Genomic DNA, 24,621 nt, shown 5'->3' on the forward strand with positions numbered 1-24,621 from the left:
AATAATTTACATTGTTCAATTGTTTTAAAATTCAAATAGCTATAACTACTGAATGAATCCACCTTTTTAAGTCCGGTTTGCGGCATTGTACTCTGCTAAGTAAGACCTTTAATTTGATACCAAACTTGACCTATGCTGCTATTTAAGAATTTTGTCTAACTCCTTGTGGACCGTCCCCCATAGGGATTATCCGGTCGGTAATTGGACAGATGTGTGCGTTACTATCACCAGTAATCACGTGTGAACTTTGGTATTTCTTTCTATTATGGTTCAAAAATTAAAAAAGAGGTTCCAGACTTAATTGACACCCTGTATAAGAAGCACCATGAAATTGTGCACTAGATTGACAATTTTAAGTACCTTGTTAATTGAATATCAAAGAGAATAAAGATGTCATCTAGAAAAGTTATATTGAATCTAGTAAAAAATATTATCCAGTCTTTTTTATCGCGTGTTAATTTATTATAAAGCTTCCATATAGAGCTTAGAGCGTTTTTCTATATAATATTGTGTCTTTATATCGTTTATAAAACAGCTAGTGGATTGGCTCAACTTGAAAGAATGTCAAATATTAGTTATTTTGGTTGTGCAATTGTAAACATTTTGAAAATAGTCCTATTGTGAAATGAAGGCAATATAAACGTTTTTAATTTTAAAAATGTACGTAATTTAACTGCAGATATAAAAGGTTACATAAATAAAATTATTTTGGTTTGTCCTCATTTTTCTAATAAACCAGAAGTAAATATAATTTCTATTATTGGTACAAACTACGGCGAATATAATAATAATTATTATTATTTATTACTTCTGGGTTATTTACAAGCCGATTTGGAAGCAGCATGAAAGTAAATTCTTAAATTTACAGAGTTGATTTTTGGGAAAGGGCGGCAGTTTTAGGACTTGCTCCCTCTGGAAAATATGTAGCTATATATTTTTTGCCTGACATTTGCCATCGTTCAGTGATACAAAAAAATCAGTAACACTACATTTCGAGTTCTGAAATCTGATCTCTTCTGAACTAACCTAAGGCGTAATTACAAACTAGGTTGTATATAATAAACAAATCATACCAGAGCGTTGTGTCACGCCTAAGTCAGGAATCACAACCACCATGTTGTGTGTCAACTTCACTAACTCTAAAACATGCACTTAATAAAAAAACGAATCACTAAACCTGTTTAGTTTTTAATACTAATATTATAAAGAAGAGTTACCTCGACTAGTGCTCCCTTGGTGTATCGATGTAACCTCCTGAAGGAGAAGGAAGTTCCGCACCTTTTTATACCGATAATTGCGTAGCTTTCCCTGATTGCACAATATGTTTTAAAATGCAAAATGTGTGTTTGTTATTATAGTGATTTTATAATGAACGCTCAAAGAATAATATGTGTTATTAGTTTAAAATGAGGGATTTTAATATTTAAATATTTTATGTTATTAGTTCCACATTACAGGGTTATCTTTATATTAGCATAATGAATAGTCAACTAACACCTTTTTATTATTTTATTGCCATAAACATTTTTCGGTATTCAACCATCATCAGTGTACATTAACCTATAAATAAATAATAAACAACTAAATATACACATGTGGACCATTTAAATATATCTTAACTTTATATGACACAGTTGTAATCTTAATTGGTATTATGTATTTAATTTTTTTTGTTAATTGAATTTGTCTTATTTTTTAATTTTTGAAATTTATAGATAGACAACGCTGTTGGAAAAACCTTTTAAATTTCAAAATTTTCCATCAGTTACCAAACAAGAAATAACACATTTAAACTTATTGAAAACAAAGTAAACCAAAATTATGAAAAATAAACTTTACAAAAACAATCTTGAGTATTCAAAATTAACTGTAATGACTGTGAAAGCTATTATATTGGACAAACTGGCAGACATTTTAATACAAGGTTTAATGAACATATACAAGCTTTGAAAACAAATAACATGTCTGCATATAATCAAATTTATCTGAACATACAGTAAACTGACCATAACTACAAAAATGTTGAAAAGAAAGTGGTAATTTCAGATATCGAAAGGAAAGGAGGAAAATAATACACGAAAGAAGAATTACATATCTATCTAAATTATAATAAAGATCTTCATAACATTTTATATTGCAATCTGAAAAATAGGACAAACCCAATTAAAAAAAATTGAAATACTAAATGCAGAATACTAATCAAAAGTACAAGTGTGTCGTATAAATTTAATATCTGTTTAAATGGTGCACATGTTTATATTTAGTTGTTTATTGTTTATTACTTATTTAGAGGTTAATGTTCACACTGATGATGGTTTAATACCGAAACACGTGTGAGGCAATAAAATAATTAAAAATGTTTTTGTTGACTATTCATTATACATAAACATTTTACTATTTATTTATTTCGCTTGTTTATGTATTTAAGGCGCTTGTTTGATAATCTATCTTAAAACATACTTTTATCTTATCACATGACATTATAATTAGGATTTTATATACAAGTGGTTTGTTGTCATGTGAATCGATTTCAAACTATGAGTGTACTGCCTTTGCTGAGCCTCCTGTAAATGCAGCCATCTTGATTTTAGATCCGAACATTTGTATGATCTTACATTAATACATAGAATTGTGTTTTATTATAAGTATATACTTATCGTACATTAAACTTAAAAAAGAAACAAAATAGAAAGCTTTGGAATGTATATTAATTATGTATATATATATATATATATATATATATATATATATATATATATATATATATATATATATATATAGCCAGCGAGGGGATCCAAGGGGTTCAAAATTTCCCCCAAATTTTCAATTGTTTTTAATTACTTTTTTAGTAAACGATTATTATTATGTAAATAATTCTGTATTACTGACATGTACTGCTGAAAGATCGTCCTCAACAAAGAAACGGGTCAAGAACATTTTAAGGAACAGAATGGGGCCTTACTCTCTGTCTACTACGGGAAATATCAGCTGTCTAGAACTCCCCCCCTCCACAAGTTTCTTGGCTACGTGCTTGCTTTAGAATGAGATATCACCCATAACGCTAAGCACAAAAATAAGGGCGTGAAAGAGTATGAGGTTAAACGGAGAAAAATACAGCCCAGCCCTTAAGAATACAATAAATATCGCACCAATTTTATGCTTGCGTAGCATAAATTCTGTGAGATGATAATCAGTTCTGTTTTTCAACATTTATATGACGCGACCGTACTAAATCTTGTGCTTCTAGTGCTAATCTAACAATATTAAGATAACTAATAAATTTAATCTACTAGTAATTACGTAATTTTGATGATTTAAAATTTAATATTGGGTATTTTCGTTACAGTTATAGTTTAGTCAATGTAAAATACCTACGATTAATTTGTTAAAAGTTTGCTACATGGGAAATCAAAAAAGGTCAAGGTCGTTTGTAGGACACTATATTATAGTACGAGTATATACAATTGTAGTGTATATATTTTCACTCTCGTTGTTTAATTAGTAATGCAGGTTAACAACAAAACAATAATTATATAATTAACTACAGTTAAATACCAAAATAAACGTATACACCTTAAAATAATGTACGTGCTTATATTTTCGTATACAGGGTGTATAAAAAGTCACTACCAAAACTTACTGTTTCGATGCAAAACATTAAATGTCTTAAGATGTTTTAAATTACTGTACAATTGATACGACTATCTTCGATTCTGTTGGCGAGAGAAAAGAAGAGACCTGGCCCGTGCCGGCGCACAGCTGTGTACTAGTGTGTTGCCGCCCGGTAATTTCAGGCGCTTCGCCCCACAGCCAACCCTGCGAATTGTTTATCCTAGCAATGGAACAGTGAAACAATAATGGAATTACGAAACAGGGCGCGGCAACATACTAGTAGTAACGCCTGCAAATTTCAGATAGGCCAGAATCCAGGTCTATTCTTTTCTCTCGCCATCAGTATTTGATTACGGTGCGTACTAATTGCGCCTACAATCTTTAAATGGCAAAGTGAACTCCAAGTAGAACATTGGAGAAACCGCCAACAATTTGCAGGCTTCACGCTAAACGCCAGTGTAGTTAATAACTTTGTTTTTTAAAGAGATCCATTTCATATTACAACTATATATAATTAAAATAATTCGTACTTGTAGTCCAGAAGTCGAGAGCCAATTAGCACAACAATAAATTACAAACTAACTAAATATATACTAACTAACACTGATACACTCTAAGCTCCCGGCTTCCGAAAGCTCTCAGCCGCTACGAGCTTCATATATCAGCCTCTGGGTGCCTCCAGATCTGTTTTGGGAATAAAAACCAGGAGAGCTGTTAGCATCGAGGAACTCTAGGTCTCTGGCAGTTTTCCAACTATGGGAGCTCCAGACCTGTCTTTGGAAGTCCCATTTCTGAGAGTTATCAGAATCTAGGAACACTAGGTCTTTGGCAGTATTCCAACTATAGGAGCTCCAGACCTGTCTTTGGAAGTCCCATTTCTGAGAGTTATCAGAATCTAGGAACACTAGGTCTTTGGCAGTATTCCAACTATAGGAGCTCCAGACGTGTCTTTGGAAGTCCCATTTCTGAGAGTTATCAGGGGTCTAGGAACACTAGGTCTTTGGCAGTATTCCAACTATAGGAGCTCCAGACCTGTCTTTGGAAGTCCCATTTCTGAGAGTTATCAGAATATAGGAACACTAGGTCTTTGGCAGTATTCCCAACTATAGGGAGCTCCAGACCTGTCTTTGGAAGTCCCATTTCTGAGAGTTATCAGGGTCTAGGAACACTAGGTCTTTGGCAGTATTTCCAACTATAGGAGCACCAGACCTGTCTTTGGAAGTCCCATTTCTGAGAGTTATCAGAATCTAGGAACACTAGGTCTTTGGCAGTATTCCCAACTATAGGAGCTCCAGACCTGTCTTTGGAAGTGCCATTTCTGAGAGTTATCAGGGTCTAGGAACACTAGGTCTTTGGCAGTATTCCAACTATAGGAGCTCCAGACCTGTCTTTGGAAGTCCCATTTCTGAGAGTTATCAGGGTCTAGGAACACTAGGTCTTTGGCAGTATTCCAACTATAGGAGCTCCAGACCTGTCTTTGGAAGTCCCATTTCTGAGAGTTATCAGAATCTAGGAACACTAGGTCTTTGGCAGTATTCCAACTATAGGAGCTTCAGACCCGTCTTTGGAAGTCCCATTTCTGAGAGTTATCAGAAATATAGGAACACTAGGTCTTTGGCAGTATTCCAACTATAGGAGCTCCAGACCTGTCTTTGGAAGTCCCATTTCTGAGAATTATCAGAATCTAGGAACACTAGGTCTTTGGCAGTATTCCAACTATAGGAGCTCCAGACCTGTCTTTGGAAGTCCCATTTCTGAGAGTTATCAGGGTCTAGGAACACTAGGTCTTTGGCAGTATTCCAACTATAGGAGCTCCAGACCTGTCTTTGGAAGTCCCATTTCTGAGAGTTATCAGAATCTAGGAAACACTAGGTCTTTAGCAATATTCCAACTATAGGAGCACCAGACCTGTCTTTGGAAGTCCCATATCTGAGAGTTATCAGAATCTAGGAACACTAGGTCTTTGGCAGTATTCCAACTATAGGAGCTTCAGACCTGTCTTTGGAAAGTCCCATTTCTGAGAGTTATCAGGGGTCTAGGAACACTAGGTCTTTGGCAGTATTCCAACTATAGGAGCTCCAGACCTGTCTTTGGAAGTCCCATTTCTGAGAGTTATCAGAATCTAGGAACACTAGGTCTTTGGCAGTATTCCAACTATAGGAGCTCCAGACCTGTCTTTGGAAGTCCCATTTCTGAGAGTTATCAGAATCTAGGAACATTAGGTCTTTGGCAGTATTCCAACTATAGGAGCTCCAGACCTGTCTTTGGAAGTCCCAATTTCTGAGAGTTATCAGAATCTAGGAACACTAGGTCTTTGGCAGTATTCCAACTATAGGAGCTCCAGACCTGTCTTTGGAAGTCCCATTTCTGAGAGTTATCAGGGTCTAGGAACACTAGGTCTTTGGCAGTATTCCAACTATAGGAGCTCCAGACCTGTCTTTGGAAGTCCCATATCTGAGGGTTATCAGAATCTAGGAAACACTAGGTCTTTGGCAGTATTCCAAACTATAGGAGCTCCAGACCTGTCTTTGGAAGTCCCATTTCTGAGAGTTATCAGAATATAGGAACACTAGGTCTTTGGCAGTATTCCAACTATAGGAGCTCCAGACCTGTCTTTGGAAGTCCCATTTCTGAGAGTTTATCAGGGTCTAGGAACACTAGGTCTTTGGCAGTATTCCAACTATAGGAGCACCAGACCTGTCTTTGGAAGTCCCATTTCTGAGAGTTATCAGAATCTAGGAACACTAGGTCTTTGGCAGTATTCCAACTATAGGAGCTCCAGACCTGTCTTTGGAAGTCCCATTTCTGAGAGTTATCAGGGAATCTAGGAACACTAGGTCTTTGACAGTATTCCAAGTATGGGAGCTGCTGACATATCTTTGGGACTCTCAAACCATGAGGGCTGTTAACATCTAGGAACCCCTGATCTTTTGACAGTAAACCAACTATGGGAGCTATTGACCTGTCTTTGAAAGTCATATTTTTATTCTCTGTTGTCATTTATAATATTCGACTCATTTATTGCAAACCTTAATAGTAGTTTTATCAATAGGGGCAAAGTGATTGTTTTATAAAGGAAGCGAAGGTGATGCATCAGAAGGGACAACGGTAGTTAATTTCTGTGGGCAATCGTGTTTTACGATCGAGGCAAAATTGAGATCGGAAGTACGATTAAGCGCCTATTAGTAGTTTTCTTCACTAGGACCAGCAGTGGTTGTTTTCACTGTACAATTGTGTTTTACGATCGAGGCAAAATTGAGGTCGGAAGTACGAGTAAGCGCCTATTAGTAGTTTTCATCACTAGGGGCAGCAGTAGTTATTTTCGGTGGACAATCGTGTTTTACGATCGCGGCAAAATTCAGATTGGAAGTACGATTAAGCGCCTATTAGTAGTTTTCATCACAAGTAGCAAAAGTAGTTAATTTCGGTGGACAATCGTGTTTCACGATCAAGGCAAAATTGAGATCGGAAGTACGATTAAGCGCCTATTAGTAGTTTTCATCACAAGGAGCAACACTAGTTAATTTCGGTGGACAATCGTGTTTTACGATCAAGGCAAAATTGAGGTCGGAAGCACGAGTAAGTGCCTATTAGTAGTTTTCATCACTAGGGGCAGCAGTAGTTATTTTCGGTGGACAATCGTGTTTTACGATCAAGGCAAAATTGAGGTCGGAAGTACTACTAAACGCCTAAAGACACTTTTGCTCCCTGTAGTGAACAACGGTTTCAATAATAAGGGAAACACAATCCGAACTTTCACATTTTATTTTTATTACATAAGAGAACATAGTAATACTGTCACGTTTACATATCAATAACAACATTGTTTTGCATCTCTTTCTACTTCAAAACCGCCATTGAGTGAGACCGACTACTCTTCCTAGTATTCTGCACAGAACGGCGTATGTCGAAGTGTTAAACAACAAAGTTGGAGGTTAGGACACTGAATACACTTAACCTGTACATCAGCTATACTTTTTCAGAACGAAAAACAACTTTGTGGGTCAATTTGAATATACAAATCAGCTGTTATTTGTGCAGTATGAAAACAACTTTTTACGCACAAGACAGTAACTACACCATATGGTGTAACCTAAATAACTTCAACAGCAGTCGCTTTCAATCCTTTCAGGATATTTTGAACTCGAACGTTGGGTACGATGTTTGTTACGGTGAAATACGGCGAGAATGAGGAACTGAAAGTGAACCCGAACTGCTACACGAGGATAATACACGACTATATAAGGAACAAGCTGAACATCCGTCCTGAGACTGAGTTTGACCTGTGTACAGAGGATGGTGAGCGATGTCACGTGATGGAGTACCCCCCTAACACCAATGCCGCGGCCCAAGGTATTCTCCCTCCGCGACAGACGTTTCGGGTCCTAATGTTCGAGGAGAGGACTATCGATAACGAAACGTTATCCGGGACCAGTAACTTCAGGTCTAAAACGTCAGCGGATACACCAGGAGAGGTCAGTGTATGAAGAACGACACAGCTTGACACAAACTTTTACAAATTAAGTAAATTTTAGTCCTATTGACAGTATGATAATGGAATAAAAATGGCAAGTGTCCGTATATTTAATTATGTATCTAATCCTGCCAGTCATCAATTTTTAAATTCTGAAACATAACTTGTGTAGAGAGAAATATATTCTATGCAGCTATATTTCGTGTAATGTTTATTGATTAGGCCGATACAACGTATTTCTGTTCGATTATGTGTGTGTGTGTGTGTGTGTGTGTGTGTGTGTGTGTGTGTGTGTGTGTGTGTGTGTGTGTGTGTGTGTGTGTGTGTGTGTGTGTCTGTGTGTGTGTTTTAATGGTTTCCTAGCTGAGCATTGACAGATTAGGAAGCTATAGAAGATACTATCGCCCATCGTGGATAATTTTTGCTGCCATAACAAATAAATAATTTCCTGGACTTTCTGTAATTTTGATCGTTTTTGTCGTTGACATGAGTAATTTTACAAACCTATTGAAAATTTGTTGGATAAACGAAATTTGAAACTATTGTTCTGCATAGTTACAGTCTAATTGCTCTGCCTACAACTTATGAGTTATTGAAATATCTTCTCTAAATTAAGGATATTTATTGTATTTGTTTTAGGGCAGGAAGTTTTCGTAATAGTTTATTATACATATACAATAGGCTGGTTACTTACTACGTGCACTTATGAAATATGTACTTTGGCTTGGCATTCTTCTCCAATTGAAATAAAGAATAAATTAAACCTATACACAAAACGAGTTTGGACTTGGTAAGGTAAAATGCTATAAATTGCTCACAGTACGCAGTACCGACATTATTAAACTAATGGGTACGATCAAAATGTAAAACGTATCCTTTAGAAGATTTAACAGATTATATTTATGTATGCTTTGCTTATTTTTATGCCACCTTAAATTTTTTTCCGTAAGATTGTCTTTAAAATTCAAAGAGGATTTTTGGAACGTCCAGATTATTTCAACTATCCATTCGTTCAATTTATTAGATTATTTATATCGTATACGATCTAGCACTCGTTGTCATTATTCTTTAGATGAATAAAAAATCTATCTTTGCATTATTTTAAATCTAAAGAAGCGTGAAAAATAACAAAGGAACTGTACATGCTGCAACAGATAAGTTGATATTTTATTATAATAGTTCACATTTATAATATTGTCAGTTCCATTACAACTAAATTTATAGTAAACTATTTGGTTAACTTCGCACCCTAAAAAACAAAGACAATAAATATCCTTAATTTAAGTATGCAATTCCAAGAACTCGTGAGTTGTCGACAGAGCAATTAGACTGTAACTATGAAGACCAATAGTTTCAAATTTCGTTTCCCAAACGAATTTCAGTAAGTTTGTAAAAGAACTTATGTCAACGACAAAAACGATCAAAACTACACAAAGTCCAGGAATTACTTCCAGGAAATTGTTTATTTGTTATCGCAACACGAATTCGATAGCATGTTATCGCAATCCACGATGGGTGATAGCATCTTATATATATAAAAATCTTGAGTCACGATGTATGTTGCCAATAAACTCCAAAACGACTGAACCAATTTCAATCAAATTTCACATGTATCCGTAATTTAGTCTAACTTAGAAGATAGGATAGTAATTATCTGAATTATTCGCTTATGTCGTGAATATAAACGAATAAAATGAAGAAAAGTTTTCAAAGCGCCTGCACATTATAACCTGCAATTACGAGATAGATACGTATATTAAACAGTGAAACACTATTTGAAGGCGCTAAGTTATGATGTATAATTGTCTAAACTAAATTTTTGTTTGAACTTAAAGGTTGAGTGGTAGACCACTTTGTAATAAAATACATTATGCATGTACAATACATTTTTGACATATTTTCTTGATCGTGACATCAAGGTAAAATCTACATCGGGGTTGGAATTTACTTCAACCAGAAATGCTCATACGCGGGCAAAACTTACGAAAAGCGTGCGAAGCCGCGGGAAACAGCTAGTCTTCTATAAGTTGCTAATCTGTCAATGGTCAGCTAGAAAACCATTATCATATCTCCCTTATCTAAAAGCCTCAATAATGGTTTTAAAACGTAAAACATATTTTATCTAACCAATCGGCATGTATACACTACAGGCATTGTAAAATCATTTAAAACTCAATTCTTTACATCTTAAATGCAATGTTGCAGCAAAATGTTAAAACCTTTATGGATAGAGATGCAACTCAAATCGATTTTTATCCTGGTTCATTTTGTGACATGGCTTTTTTTAATGTGCTTAAGGAAAACATAAATGACCACTAACATGTCTCAACAATCCATTCTTCTCCATAGCACAACAAAAAGGCAGAACCTTATGAACGATTATTTTGAAATGTTGCATTCCCAAAATAATAGAATAGAATACACTTAATTCCAGAAAATATAGATTAACAAAAATTAACATCAGTACTGGTAGGAATTACTAGCCACAGTACCCAGTAAGCGTGGCTAGCTCAACTGAAAGTTGCACTTATTTGTAGTGTTCAGTCGAATCTTAACAAGTAAATCATGCGGTTAATCCGCAGTGTGCACACCCCAAAATTAACAGTTTTTTTTAATAACATTTTTTAGTTATAAATTTACAAATCAAACACTTTTCATATAAAACTGTTCAAATTCGTAAACAAATATTTTTAAAATGTTGAAATGTATTTTCAATTTATTTTCAAATTCTTTTCTATTTTTACAATTTTTTATTTGAAAAGGCAAACTATTAAAAACATTGTGGACACAAAAACGAAAACTTTTTTGAAATTGACTTATTTACTTTCGGTCTTATGAATAACCCCAGTATGTCACCTCTTGTTCTTTGGTAAACTCTGTCGTTCCTGTTTCCACTTTTCTCATAGAAAATGTTTAATACTTTGAATAAAAATAAATAGTTTAGTGGTAATATTCTTAGATATTTATAAATAGGTACTGCAGATCCATATCTTTTCCTTTTTGCAATTATTCTTATGAAGTGGTTTTGTGTCATATTCAACGGTTGTATGGTTATATTGTCAGCAGCTCCCCAATTTTCTATGCCATAATTCAATTTTGAATGAATTAGTGCAAAGGTCTCATGATAAGGATTTCAAATTTCTACAGCATGTTTGTGAAATATGATCGGAGGAATTAATATATATTTTATTTTGAAAAGCATTTGATAGACTTGACAGGAGTGAAATCAATGAAGAATTTTTGATACGAAGAACAGAATTTCGTAGAAAGGAGACCAGCCCTGGAGAGATAACCACTTCCACTTCCTCCTCTTATCAGTGTTCCCGGAGTCGAATAATGACCAGATGATTGGCAGTACCAGAAGCGGGTCTGTGATATCGCTGACCCAAGATGTGACCTTCTCTGGTGTTCCGTCTTTAGGGTGAAGATAATAACACCACTGACACCATCAACTCATTCGATAGTTAATAGTAGGTCTACCGACAATCTTAGCAACGACATCAAAGTGGTTTTAAGAACAGAACTGCCAAAAACTGTATAGGCATAGACCTATTACACGATTATTGGTATAAAAATAACAAATAGACGTCTATACCATACCATATAATAACAGTGTATATATATACAGGGTGAGTCAGAAATATGGTAAAATATTTTAAGACGTGGTTGTAGAGCTAAAAATAAGAAAAAAATGTTATTTAAAGGTAGGTCCGGAAACGCTCCATTACTGAGTAATGGCTGGCGAAAGATTTTGCTTTGTTTTCAGTTCACCTGATGAAATTAAGTGATTCTGAAAGGTTTTGTTCTTACTTTTTAACTCAAATAAGATGGATGTATAAAGAAGATCACCTGAAAAATCAAATAAAACCACTCTAGAGGTTTTAGTGTGAACAGTTTTTGAGAAAAAGTATGAAATTTGCCAAAAATCTAATAACAAAATTACCGTCTTAAATGTTTGATATCGAATAACATTGTTAAATGACCAATAAACAAACTGTTTTTCCTAATAAAGATTGTAGATAATTTAATTCTGAAAACAACCATAGTAAACAAAGTTAACTAAATGTGTAAAAAAGTTATGATATTGACTCCTCACGTATCACACTACACAGCAAACTTTTGCTGTTTTATAATTACAAAACCATAAAAACGTTTTTGGAACAACGAAGAGAAGACGAAGATTTATCACACTATAATCATACTTACACCGAAATTCCCCAGAACTCCAATATTTTATACACTTCCGAAAATTCATAAAGATGTCAGACCACCACCAGGACATCCAATTGTTACCACTTATGGGAGCCGAACCGAACATTGACGACCAACTGCAGCCTTTTGTGAAACTACTTCCATGTCATGTTGAAAATACTAATGATTTTATTGTTAAACTCTCCCAAATTACCCAAACTTTACCAAACAATTTAATCCTAGCCACAAATGATGTCACATCACTGTATACCATCATCCCACGTGATGAGGGCATAAACGCAACTAAACATTTCCTTGATACCAGATCTGCAAATTGAAAGCCCTCTACTTCTTTTCATTTAACACTAATAGGGTTTATCCTGACAATGAACTGTTTTAAATTCAAAGATAATTTCTATTTGCAAATAAAAGCCATGGGAGCACCCTCTTATGCAAATCTACTTAAGGCCTTATTTTAACGAATTTGTTTAATTCCAAAAACAAAACTTCCTTTGATCTGGTATCGTTACATCGATGATACGTCATTTTTATACGTCAACAGAGTGAAGATCGCCTTAAAGATTTTCTAATATCCCTGAACACTTTTTCAACATTAAATTTCACTTGGAAGTATTCCCACACAATCATTACCTTCCTAGATGTTGATGTGTTTTAAGAAGAAGGCTTTCTTAATTCAAAAATTCACGTTCAAAATACCAACACTATGAAATACCTAAATTATAGTAGCTGCCATCCTATATATGTGAAAAAAGTATTCCAAAAAGTTTAGCCACACGAGCAAAGAATTTATGTAGCAAAGAGTCTGATTTCACAAATTATATTAACAAATTAAGTAACACATTCAAAAAGTTAAATTATCCTGATAAACTTCTAAAAATCAAATTAATAGGCCAAGAAATTTTAATTACAACAAATATTTTCCTCTATATGAACCTAAATTTACTACCAAATTCTACCCCGGACTTCAAAAAAGAACTTCTATAATTAAAACTGCTTTTCATATTCTACAATCATCACCGGAAACTACAGATGTATTTTCAAAACCACATAGTGTCATCTTTAGAAGACCGTCAAATCTTAAAAATATGTTAGTCCAAACCAATCTTGAAAACAAAAACCGGGGAAAAAATTTAACGGTAGTAAAACCCTGTCAAAAACCACGTTGTGGTACATGCAAAATTATGTCGTCAAAATTTTAGCGGTAACATAACCAATAAAACGTATGCAATTAAAGGAACTATTTATTACAATTAAAACAATATAATACATCAGCTAAATTGTAATTTTTGTAATAAACAATATATTGGCCAAACCTCTAACCCTCTTCGTATCAGAATAACAGGTCACTGTTATAGTATTGTTCATGGAGATGACAAGCCCCTCACTGTATATTCCAGGGCACATAATCAGGACAAAACTGAAAACTGTTACAAATTAAAGGGCATCAATAATGTTCCATTGCGTACTACTGAAAATATAAATAGATTTCATTAAAGAAGGAGAAACTGCTCATCAACTTGTATTAAAATCAAAATTTACTTCAGGTTGACATTCGTCAATTTATAAAAAGTTGTATTTTAACTCTTTGGTATTTATGATGAAAAATCAGCTGTGAGGTATTTTTCACTGTTTATTATTAAATTTCGGTTCTTTTTTCTTGTTTAAATTTCCAATTTTCTAGTTAGTTTAGTAAATATTCACACAATGTTACGTCTAAAGAAGTACGCTGAGATGTACAAAAGTTTATAAAGAGTTTATCAATATTTGGTTTTTTATTTTTGTATGAAGAGAATTTACATAATATATTCTTAATGTTTTAACTTTCTCACTTGCTCGGCTTTATGTTGTATAAATTGACAGCTGTAAAAGAAAGCTGTGTGAGCTGAAAGTAATCAGGCTTAAGATTTTATAGCAGTGAAAATAGCGTAATTCTTTAATTCGTTCTAGTTATCCATAACCTATAACGAATTGTATTCAAAGAATCTCCTCTGTATTTGAATTAAACATTATGATATAACAATAAATCTATGTTTATTCAAGTGACTACTGTCGCTCCTTATTGAAAGTGATTGGTTTGAATAAATCTACGAACTACTAATTTATTTATTCATGAATCCAACGTAATATTGATTCACTTACTGCGTCATTTCGTAGTAGTATTTAAAGCTCTTCGGATTCTAAATTGAATGTCAGCACGGTTAGTAGTATTCCAGTTCACTAATAGCTGCGTCCTGACGTGATTTAAAAAGGATAAAAAATTAATTGATTAGATCTTTTCTAACTAACACAGCCGTAGTGTAATTTCAACCTGGAAGTAAATTAGCCTTCCTGTTAAATAATTATAACCTCTACTCAATTACATTGGGCCTTACCTTACATTCACTTAAAAAAATTATGGTTGCCTGTAAAGTCGGTTTTACGGGCGAAGATTTTACGTGACAACGTCTTTTCTCGGTAGAATATTAATTTATTGATATGAATATTATTAAATTGCACAATAGGAACAAGGAATTGAATGAAAATAAGAATTGCACAAATTTTAACTATAGAAATATATTTTGTTTACTAAAACATTGTACATAATTTGAAATTAATTAAAATTTGTTATTGTAAATGGTAAAGTTGAATAAAACATTTACTAAAATTGGAATTTGAAATTCTTGCTAAACACAGTTAAATTCTAACTCCGCGCGTGGTGATTGGTCGGTTTAGTTCGTTTGTTTGGTCGCACTGTTATGACAGGTTAGAGGTTATAATTTGTTATTTTAAATGTTTGACTAGCAATACTGTTTTATTTTAAATGTTTCTTCTCAATCGACTGAATTACGATTGATTGCAGAGTGATTTAAACTAATAATTTACTTAACACTATCAACATTTGTCAATAGTATGACATAACCTATAAACTCAGTTTCTCAACTTTTGTGTCAATCTAACAATTAATCAATCAATCATAGTTTACGATAATGAAATATCAGTGTACAATTATTTACCTTTATTGTTGTAGTTGTTGTAAATGACGAATCTAAGCACTCCACATTTTCACGAATAAACATAGTTATCTGCTTTATCTCGTGCGGCGGACCCACAGTTATCTGCTTTATCCCGTGCGAGTCCCGTGCGGCGGACGCACAGGACGTGCATCGTAACGTTACCGGGCGTTACACTTTTTCATGAGTGACTCCGAGCCGCAACCTAATTTAAGACGTTGTCACGTCAAAAATAAATTACGTAAACTCAGATTTTAATACAAATTTTGCTGCGGAAACGCCAACACCATTAATTGACTTTTTAAAAGATAAATTAAATGATAGTGCCTTTGTTAGTTTTCAAACTATTCAACCGATTGTACTGAAATTTTGCATGGACATCCTTGCTGTCCCTGGGATGAATATCGGCCTATTGTTATTTCGAAAATCTCTCACGCTACGCCTTACTGGGTTTTAAAATAGCAAAAAGTCCCATATTGTCTCTAGAGTTGAGAATTAATAATTGAAAGAGCATTACTAATGTAATCAACTGTTTTGTGTGAACAATGTTTATTATTTTCAATTATTGCAATTATAGTGAGTACATTCTCTAAGGAATAACAATAATGTTTCAAATCGTTTTAGATTTCAGCGATTAGGTAAGTACTCATCTACCTTAAAAAATATCCTAAAACATTAGATGGTCAGAATTTAACTCCGAAGACTCCATTTGAAGCAGTGGTCATGCACTGCAACGCCTACTAAATTGCTTGCAAAGCAGCGGGAAACTGCTAGCAGTGCGTGTAGCCTATAAGCGACAATATAGTCTAACTTTTACTTTAAGTCTAAAGACTGTTATGAAACCTACAATAGTTGTCTTTGAAAAAAGTATGTTTCTCAGAGCTGTGTATTTATAGATATCTTTTTGATCGGGAAAGAGGCAAAATTAGGTATGGAACAAAAAACTAAGATTGGAGTAAATTACAATGACAATAAACATACACTTTTTAACATATTTCCTTAATCGTGGGAACAAGGAAACTCAACATTTGCATAGGAAATATAATTCACTCGAATCAGAAGTGCTCATACAGGTGCAACATTTACGAAATTGCGTGCGAAGCCGCGGGTAACTGCTAGTGTTTCAATAAATATTATTATATTCTTTTCCTCTGTTAAATTTGTGAGAAATGGATCAGTATAATCATTTCCCCAATGAAAGACATCGAATCAATAGAGTATTCAATAGGAGCGTGGTCCTGCCGTCGAAATGGGCCTCTTAAAATTTCAATGATACTGTTATTCACGCTGAGAGATAGCCTCTACACAGAGAGTAGGCTGTATCTGAACTGACGGGACAGAATCAGTCAAGCAGCCTATTGACAAGGTATGACTGATAGAACAAGATGTTAACACTCCCAGCCGCCTATCACTTGATAAGATAACCGCCGATGCTACTGCACCCTTCCGTTCATCTCTCCTCATCTATAATCTATATGCCAGCAATATGGAAAGAGATGTTCCTCACCAAACAAAATTAGGGAAATGTACAAGTCAGAGTTGTAGTGAACCCACTGTTGTTATGGTCAAGCAAAATAGATTAAGATCGAGAATTGATCAGCGTCCACCACTACTATTCATCTGACATCAGTGGGATAGTTTTAGTGTATTGTTCTACTAAATACAGTAGTACACTTTTGTCTCACTAACATATTGTATTATTATAGTATACGTTTGCATGTAAACTATTGCGTCTTCTATCAATGACTGTATAATTTAGATTGTTTTGATATTATTTTACTGTTAGTATAAGTACTCTGACGTGATATATATTGCATGTGATCTAATGATCAATAAAAAATCTTATCTTATCTATAGATAGGCCAAGGGATCTGAGCGCGCGGTGGAGGCTGTACTAGTCATCCACGAAACATTGACCTCAACTACGGGCTACCATTCTGTGATTGATTTAAAAGAATTGAACTATCGGAACACATTTTATTTGAATATAACCACGAGACAACGGAATAAATCAGTGAATATTCCAGTTCAGGCCTGTTGGGTTACGAGTATACTGGAGGATGGGCTCTAAGGAAAAACTTAATGTTCTTGGAAAAAACTGTCCTCTCCCCCGCCGGTCAATCAGGCGGCCGACCGGCCCGCGCTTGCGCACCTCTCGACCCATCTGTTCGTGGAAACGATTCAGTGTTTCTTAGAAACGAATCTGCGCCTAGCACTCCGTCCATGTAGTCAAAGGTGACATTTGAAATTTTGCGTTACAGTTTAGATTAATTTTGCTATCGACCCAAAATAAGTTAAATATAAGCCTAAAATACAAACAGTTAAAAATTTATTTGAATAAACTTTAACAAACCGAGAGTACCAAGCTATGTTTCGGAATTTTTTACCACGAAATTGCGGTTGGATTTAGTGTGTAAGTTAAGAAAAATATTACCTGAGAAACAAAAGTAAGGTAGTCGCGGGACTTACCGACAGAAGTGACTACTTCTTATAACAGACTGTGAATATATATCTTGAAAAAATGTTAGCTAATTATTAAATGGTTATTTTTATATTTTAAATAATATGAGACACTCAATTCTTTAATATAATAACGTTTTCTATTATTTTATACATATTTTTGTAACACTTTTTACATTTCATATATTACAATGATTATTAACTTTAAATATTAAAGTACTAAATATTTATATATTTTCATTATTATCGTTTATATTTAATTCCATAGTTTGGTTAATATTATATTGACCACAATCGTGTACTTCCGAAATAATTACTTCATTTTCATTGTCATTATAATCTAAAAGTGAAATGATGGGATTATGATAACTGAAATAAGATATAACAATTCTGGAATTAAATATTGCTGAATATCTTGTAAACACAGCGTCTATTGTTGTTCTTATGTTTTTATCGTTTGAAATTGGTGAATTTAATTTATCTTTTAAAAAATCAATTAATGGTTTTGACGTTCCTGCAGCAAAATTTTTGTTTAATCTGTTTTTATGTAATTTATTTTTTAAGTGAATGTGAGGTAAGGCCATTATGTAATATAGTAAATGTTATAATAATCAACAGAAAGACCAATGTCTCCAGTATTAAATTATTCTACGGCTTTGTTAGCTAGAAAAGATCTCATCGATTTATTGTTAATCTTTTTTTTAATCCCGTCAGAACGAAACTAGTAGTGTACTGGAATATGAAATAGTATTAAACGTGCTGAAATTCCATTTAGAATCCAATGAGCTTTAAATACTGCTATTAAACAATGCAGTAAGTTAATGAATTTGACGTTGGATTATTGAATAAATAAGTTAGTAGTTCGTAGATTTATTCAAACCAATCACTTCAATAAGGAGCGACAGTAGTCACTTGAATAAATATGGTTTATTGTTATATCATAATGCTTACTTTAAAATCCAATAGAGATTCTTTGAAAACAACTCGTTATTGGTTATGGGTAACTGGAACGGATTAAAGATTTATGCCATTTTCACTGTTGTAAGTTACAACAAAATCTTAAGCCCGATGACTTTCAGCTATCATTTACAGCTTTCAATCTCTACAATGTAAAGCCGAGAAAGTGAGAAAGTTACAACACCAAGGACATATATATATATATATATATATATATATATAATTTTATATATATATATATATATATATAAAATTTCAATAAACATTGAATCGCAAAAAGTACTTGCTCCGCCGGGACTCGAACCCGGATCTCTCACTTGCCGGGTGAATGTGCTACCATTACACCACAGAGCCTTTACTTTTGCAATTCAATTATTTTGTATTTGGCCGTATCTGTCAATTATTTTGTATTTGTGCGATTAAATAACCAAACTAACATATGATCTGAAGACCAAATACCTGTCAAACGACTTTTATTTAGATTGATTAAATCTGTATAGATGGCAATAGCCGAATTTTAATTCCAATAAACATCGTATCACAAAAAGTACTTGCTCCGCCGGAGCTATATTTTATTTAAAGACCGAACATGTCTACTTCAAATGTCTATAATTTCTCCTGAAGCGACCTAAAAAATGGTGTTGTTTTTCAGTCTTTAGGAAAGAACTGGAATATTCACTGATTTATTCAGTTGTCTAGCGGTTATATTCAAATAAAAGATGTTCCGATAGTTCAGTTCTTGTATATAAAGTACAGGATGACAACGCCTAGGTGAGGTCTACTGTATGTTTCGTGGATGGCTTGTACAGTGTCGGCCGCGCGCAGTAGATGTACTCATCACCACTTTCCAACACTCCAAATTATTTGAACTAAATATATTTGAAATTTATCTTGCATATAGACGGATACATACGTGACAGAAATTTACTTTCGTCGTCTACTGTCGAGACGCTAAATTCTAATCATCCTAGTGGTTAAATGTAAATGGAATAACGTTTTAAGGTTACAACTCTAGATTGTATAACGTAAGCTATGATTACGTTACATTTTTGTCGACCTCCTTGTAGACTTCCTCCACTGGATGCAAAGAGTGACTACCTTAAAAACTATTTCTTAAGTCCAGTATTGATTTACTAAGTTTAACTTTCACAACTTGAGCCATTATTATAAATATTAAACCATCTAGAACAGGGCAAGTGTAATTTTTTAAAGAGTGGACTTTTTGAGGTCGGATTTGCGGCGATGTACTCTACTAATAGACTTTTAATTTGTTGTACCACACGACCTATGTTCTCATTTAAGATTTTCTTCTAACTCCTTGCGGGCCATCCTCCTGACATGACAAACAATTGGAAGTTACTTCAAAAAGTACATTTATTTGTGCAGTAATGATGTACCAAGTTTTATTGCTTTATCTGTAATCGTTTGGGAATTATCAAGCCAGTGCGGGACAACTGTAACACCATATATAGTATAATGCTATATTCACATTAAAATATCTAATCATGAATTTATAATCCATGAACTGAACAAGACCTCAAGCAGAGAGTGTGAAATTCAGACGACACTTCCACAACATAATGATTAGCATTGAGGCCCCATTATCACCAATTGTCCATGAGTAGCACGTCTAGCAGGATGCGTCACTGCAGCTGTAGGCTCAGCCATAAATCAGCTGTTGGTGAACGCCGGAAGTCGCCGCTATCCATGCTGATCAGCTGATGACCGGTGTGGTGACATGATTGGCAGCTCGTTACGGCCACTGCCTTCCTTACAGGGCCGGATTTAGGGGGCACGGGCCCCGGTCCTACAATGTGAACGTGGACGTATTTAGGATATAAATTGTGGAGGTGTGAGGGAAGTTGGATGGAGGTGAAAGGAGGTCAAAGATTAGAGGTTATAGAACAGTCAGGGATTCGTCGTAATTTGCCGAAAACTGTTTTCAATTTTTATGTAAGTGAGTGCTTTCGTTTCACTTTAGATGTCAATATTTTTGTTTACACCGTTAGCATAATTTTATCTCATAGTTTCTTTACTTGTTTAGGGAAAGTACAAAATTGTCAGTCCAATGAACACACCAATAAGTTCTTTGTTTAAAGTTAGTTATTGACGATGAAAGCTTTGAAAGGTCCTCTTCGTCAGGTGGGGGAGGTATCGATACCTTTTATAACCTACGATATAACGATGGCAAATGTCCGAAATCCTGACACCTATAAGACTCAGCGTGTATTTGTCCGTTAGTATTTTTGTGTTTGTCGTACGGACAAAGTGGGAGCATTTTGTCTTTTCTCTCAAAAATATGTTTTGATGTAAACGTTTTACGAATAAAAAGATCAAAAAATGGGGCGAAGTATATAGTAGCAGCAGACCGTACGCCAACGTTAGAGAAATTGTGCTACTGACGGAAATTCTGTTTTGTCGGACAATTTATTTGTAAGTACAGTATTGTTACAGGGCAGACTTTGAACCTGATCTCATGACGTATTACAGTTCTGATTGTCTTTCGAGAAGAGTCTCAGAAGTAACCGACAAAGTCAGGATCGTTTCTGGTTACAACAAGCTTGAACAAATCTTAGGCCTCGATTAGGCCTACTTGAATTGCCTCAATAAATCATATTGGTCTCTCTTATAAATCCAACTCTTCAAAGTGTTAATCTCCAATGGAGGTAATCTAATCTCAAGTTATGTTCGCTTGCCACTTTCTGTAAGCTCGTTATCAGTACGTGTATCGTGGATTAACGCCTCCGCCTTCCTCAAGGCGAAATGTTGCAACTGATCTTCGGTAAATTTGCGCTTCCAGAAATGATTCAAGTTCCCTCTCGCATAACCTTAAAGTGGCCTTTGCAACATAAACTATTTTTTTTATTTAAAAGTTGTAGCTTTTTAATCAGTACTTTCCAACGGAAACGTTGATGGAGTATTATTTTAGTGTGTGCAACACGATGGCGAGTTCATAATCTATTGTTATAAAACTTCTGGTATCTCCCAAGTTCCATTGGTACACAAACTGTTGATGCAAATGTTTTTTCACATAACAATTCCCGGTAACGCTCTTGTGGTTCAGAGATAAGATTGGGTTTAGAGACTTTGGAAGTCCCAAGTTTGCAGGCCTGGTGCTGCGGAATGGCAAGGGGTGGCAATACCTTCCAATGTGGCTAACATCTGGGAGGTTTACAGTTATCCAGTCATTAATGAGGAGTTGTTTAGCAGAGTTGGTAGCAGTTATTGCAATAGAAAGTTCTTATTTTTAGGTTGGGCTTTGGACTTCACTTGATGTACATCTTATATTAATGATTTTCTTCTCACTCCTTGTGGGCCATCCCTCTAACATGACAAACAATGGTAGTTACTTCAAAAAGTAGATTTATAGGTGCTGTAATAAAGTACAAATTTTTATTGCTTTACCTGTAATCTTTCGGGAATTATCAAGCCCGTGCAGGACTTTTGTAACACCCTGTATAATATTGGGTGTTTCTAGCAAGGTCTAATTAATCCAATTATCAACGTTATCAAGAGATTCCTAATATTGTATGTGGAGTCCTAACTATTCGGATTTTGCTTTTGCATATGGATTTTGGCCTGCTTTGGGTTTGACTAGCTGAATCCAGACACCAATATCAACAGTTCAGAAGATTCCTTTACGGAAGAAGAAAATTGCACATTATAAGAGCAGTACAAGTTACTTGCAGGTTGTAAAATTCCAGGGAGTACTCTCCATAGTTTTAGCTTTATGTAGTCTTTTTATGTACCTGCGTGTCTGCATTCACAATTAACATTAATTATTCACTTTAAGGTTACCCACAATAAAACAGCAGAATATATGAAAACAACCTACTTACTGTTCATATAATTACGCTATTATAAATGTTACAAATGCAATCAGTTTTAATTTATTCAGTTACTAATAAAGAATAAGACATATAGAAAAGATTTGATCATACGTTACCTTTGTAGTACAGTTAATTGACACTTAATAACTGTTAATTTTTTTATAATAATTTACAATCTGTAATATAACAGTCTTTGTTGGAATATCGAGTTATCCACGTAACGAAAGCAACTTGTTCGACATATCACCGACTATGCGTCCAGAGAGATCAATGTCCTACATGATGTGCTAACTCTAAATCATTCTGCCCTTTATTTTGTAAAAAGGTATTCGATATACAGTAGAGGTAACTACCAACGTTAACTAAGGTTCAAGGATATGTGGTTGATTTCAGCCCATCGTAGTAACACAACCAATGGCTGATTTAGAAGCTAAGTGGTCGGTCTGTCACTCGATCCACCACCTAAAGCTGGATGTCACAGTTCAGGTTAAATGTTGTCATTAACAAGTAACACAAAATCAGAGGGCCCAAATTAGATCCTTGAGGCACTCCGAAATTGACAATGGAACTCTCAAAATACGCTTCGCCAAACCCTGGAGTAGCAAGTCCTTGAGGAAAGGATTCCGAAAAGTAGTGATGTGAGAGCTTTGTATGTCAAGGTAGATAACCTGGCGTCGTCGCTCAACCACAGAACCACCTACTGCTAAAACGACAAGTTTGTACCACTCAAACCGTCGAGCAACCTCTCATGAATGGAGAAATAATATAGCACGCCTAATTTAAAAACGATTTATGTATGTATACATGTTGTACCGATAATATTGTAAAGAGCCGTATGCAGTTTACACTGTAAAGAAATTTAAGAACGTTTTGATAATTTGATCTTTATAATTCAATAAATAGTCTATGTTGTTGGGGTCTGAAGATTTAACTATATACACTGTATTACGATCGTGAATGTTCATTTCCACTCGACAGTTGCCAAAAGAGCATTTCAATTAAAATCAGTACAAAAAATGCAAACTGGAGTTTAAAACATTTTGCACTTACGACCAAAAACCCTAAGAAGCTTCATTTTCCAAATAGTTTAATTCTTTATTTATATGAAGTTTTCAAAAAGTTTCGGAGAACCTTAAAATGTGGGGTTTTACGTGTAATTTGATAATCTGATCTTTATAATTCAATAAATAGTCTATGTTGTTGGGGTCTGAAGATTTAACTATATACACTGTATTACGATCGTGAATGTTCATTTCCACTCGACAGTTGCCAAAAGAGCATTTCAATTAAAATCAGTACAAAAAATGCAAACTGAAGTTTAAAACATTTTGCACTTACGACCAAACCCTAAGAAGCTTCATTTTCCAAATAGTTTAATTCTTTATTTATATGAAGTTTTCAAAAAGTTTCGGAGAACCTTAAAATGTGGGGTTTTACGTGTAATTTGATAATCTGATCTTTATAATTCAATAAATAGTCTATGTTGTTGGGGTCTGAAGATTTAACTATATACACTGTATTACGATCGTGAATGTTCATTTCCACTCGACAGTTGCCAAAAGAGCATTTCAATTAAAATCAGTACAAAAAATGCAAACTGGAGTTTAAAACATTTTGCACTTTCGACCAAACCCTAAGAAGCTTCATTTTCCAAATAGTTTAATTCTTTCTTTATATGAAGTTTTTAAAAAGTTTCGGAGAACCTTAAAATGTGGGATTTTACGTGTAAAACATATACTAATAAGTCTGATTACTGCTAAAAATGTAGAAAATTCTGTTTGTTTCTTCAACATCTGAGTAGGGAAATTATACGAAAGGTTCAGTAAGTACAATCGTCACGTCTATAGGAGGAGTCGGACAGTGAAAACCAGCGCAAAAAAATTCCAACTGGAGTTAAAAACATTTTGCACTTACGGTCAAACCCTAAGAAGCTTCATTTTTCAAATAATCTAATTCTTTCCTGATATGAACTTTCAAAAGGTTTCGGAAAACCTTAAAATGTGGGGTTTTAAGTGCAAAAAAGATACAACAGTGTCATTTTGTGTGTTTATTCAAAATCTGAGTAGGGAAATTAAACGAAAGTTTC

At 34.4% G+C, this 24,621-nt stretch overlaps 1 protein-coding gene across 2 annotated transcripts in view; it reads right to left on the minus strand.

Moving 5' to 3' along the window:
* Positions 1–1,358, minus strand: part of LOC124358998 (poly(ADP-ribose) glycohydrolase-like) — a 94,431-nt gene extending 93,073 nt beyond the window's left edge. Inside the window, exon 1 of one of the 2 annotated variants that reach the window (XM_046811316.1) lies at positions 1,218–1,358. The gene's annotated coding sequence lies outside the window, so the exon portion shown is untranslated. The remainder of the gene's footprint in view (positions 1–1,217) is intronic. The other variant, XM_046811321.1, reaches the window with a different exon arrangement.
* Between the last annotated feature and the right edge of the window lie 23,263 nt (positions 1,359–24,621).

The sequence above is a fragment of the Homalodisca vitripennis genome, chromosome 4, assembly GCF_021130785.1.
Source record: "Homalodisca vitripennis isolate AUS2020 chromosome 4, UT_GWSS_2.1, whole genome shotgun sequence".
Taxonomy (NCBI): domain Eukaryota; kingdom Metazoa; phylum Arthropoda; class Insecta; order Hemiptera; family Cicadellidae; genus Homalodisca; species Homalodisca vitripennis.